Consider the following 2,293-nt stretch of genomic DNA (forward strand, 5'->3'; position numbering starts at 1 on the left):
AACTGATGCATTAACTTGGATTAATTGCAGTGCATGCATGCTTGGCCACTAGATAAGTAGAAACATTACATACATTGATGTGTTCCTTTTTTATTCTTACATGCAAAGATTTAATGCGTCTCAGAAACTAAAAATGAGATGAAGATGAGCCCTATAAATTGGAAAAACAAAAAAATTGAGATAAGCCCTACAAACCAGAAATGAGGGAGTAGATGAGTAGGAACATTATATGCATTGATGTGTTCCTTTTTAATTCTTGTATGCGAAGATCTAATGCCTCTCGAAAACTAAAAATGAGACGAAGATGCGCCATTTAAATTGGAAAAACAAAAAAAGTTGAGATAAACCCTATAAACCGAATCGCGCTTGCCTTAATTATTAAATGAGTTTTTCTCGCCACAAATTTCTTCTGCTACAGATGTCTAGACTCTAGAGCAGAGATCTAGTTGAAGCAGCGCTGCACGATACATGATGCCGAGGTCACGCGCCTTCTAGGTGACAGTCCTCCGCATTAAAGCTCATGATGGGATGGTATCATGGAGGTCGAAGATGAAGCGATGGTTGACTTGCTGCCGGGCGCCGATGACCGTCAGGTCCGTGGACGAGACGAAGCCAAGGCACTGGTAATGGTGGCCGCCGACGACGAGCGGCATGAACACATGCTCCGGCAACACCCGGAGCCACGCGCCGTTCTCGAAATGGAGCGTCATGCTCGGGAGGACGTGCGCCGCTGGGTGCTGCACGCACTTGTGCCCTCGGACCACCACGATATGTGCTCCGTGGTGCTCCAGGTGCTGCCGCACCGCCTGCTCGATGTGGACGTACGCCGCGTGCACGAACGACGTCATCTTCGTGCCGATGTCGATCACGCACCCGCCCGTCCCGTGTGCGGTGCGCCGAAACATGTCCGGCGTGACGCTGCGCAGCCGGTTGACGCCGATGGCGATCCCCGCGAGCTTCACGAAGTAGGCCTCTCTGTTCTCGGCCGGCGCAAGGACGGGCGTGCTCTGGCGGTGCACGCCCGCCGGTGGACGGCTAGGGATGTCGTTACCAAACCGGAGGTAGCTGTACAGGCTCGTCCCCGGCTTAAACGGGCAGTAGGAGAAGCGGCCGCCGTGGTACCGAAGGACCTGCTTCGTGAAGGCTGTCGGAGGCTTGCCCACCGGTCCCATTCCCAAGCTGAGGATGCCGGCGACGGTGTCCTGGTTCGAAGTGCCCGGTGCGGTGGGCGCAGCCAAAAACGATGCCCTCCAGTGGCAAAAACTGGTTGTTCCCGGTCGGGAAGGAGAAGGTGTCCCTGGCAAGGTACCCCGAAGCCTCGGTGGTGTCCCGATAGACAATGCGGAACCCGCACGCTCCGTTCGGCAAAACTTGATAGGGAGGACGACACCAGAGGGTATTGTGTGCCGGGATGATGCTGTAGGTCGGAGACTTGGTTGGATCAAACACCGGGTTGAGCTGCGCCCGGCAGGGCTGGCACGGCAAGCACTGCATCCAGGACAAGCCGCCCGCCATGTCCAGCGCGAGCTGGTAATTCTGGAACCCGGCCCCCGTGCCGACGCCCACCATGACGGCGTACATCATATGGTCCAGCGGGCACATGAACGGTCGTATCTCATTGAACGTTGGCAGGATTTGGTGCTTGATCCTGCACTTTACCTGGTCCTTGGCACGCTGGAGGCTCGCCAAGTCGTAGTGTGCTGGCTGGTCATTGGCGATGAGCAGGAGGCTGAAGCCACCACCGCCGCTGCCGTTGAACGGCGGCGACGACGACGACCCCAAGGCCGTGACGCCATGGGAGAATGGCACGAGGACAACAAGGAGGGCTAGTGCTAGAGTTGATTTGGGCGCCATGGAGAATGAATAGATCGGTGGTGCTTGTGTGGAATGAGATGTTCTGGAGCTATGCCATTGGGAAGCTATATATGCGCCGGAGGGAATCTAGTTTTAGGATTTGCATATCCACTTTACACATCTATGAGCATTAATAAGCCTACGATTGAATGCTTACTAGTAAATGTACGTGTGGAGGAAATCCATTTCGAGATACTACTCTAATAATATTTAGTTAGTAGTAGTATTTTTCAGTTCGAGATACTACTCTAATAATATTTCGAGATACTACTCTAATAATATTTCGAGATACCATTTCGAGATTGAACTGGTCCAGTTAACCATGCTCTTGGCATTAGGATGCAAGCGGACGCTTGTCCAGGATCGTTCGCGAAGCAACAATTGGACTAATGTTCATTACATTAATAACCGCGTTAGTTTAATTTTTCAGTTCATGGAC

At 52.6% G+C, this 2,293-nt stretch overlaps 1 pseudogene; it reads right to left on the reverse strand.

Annotated features, from left to right (window-relative positions):
• Positions 1 to 480: 480 nt before the first annotated feature.
• LOC125523001 lies at positions 481 to 1,854 on the reverse strand (annotated as a pseudogene).
• Between the last annotated feature and the right edge of the window lie 439 nt (positions 1,855 to 2,293).

The sequence above is a fragment of the Triticum urartu genome, chromosome 7 (assembly GCF_003073215.2).
Source record: "Triticum urartu cultivar G1812 chromosome 7, Tu2.1, whole genome shotgun sequence".
NCBI lineage: Eukaryota > Viridiplantae > Streptophyta > Magnoliopsida > Poales > Poaceae > Triticum > Triticum urartu.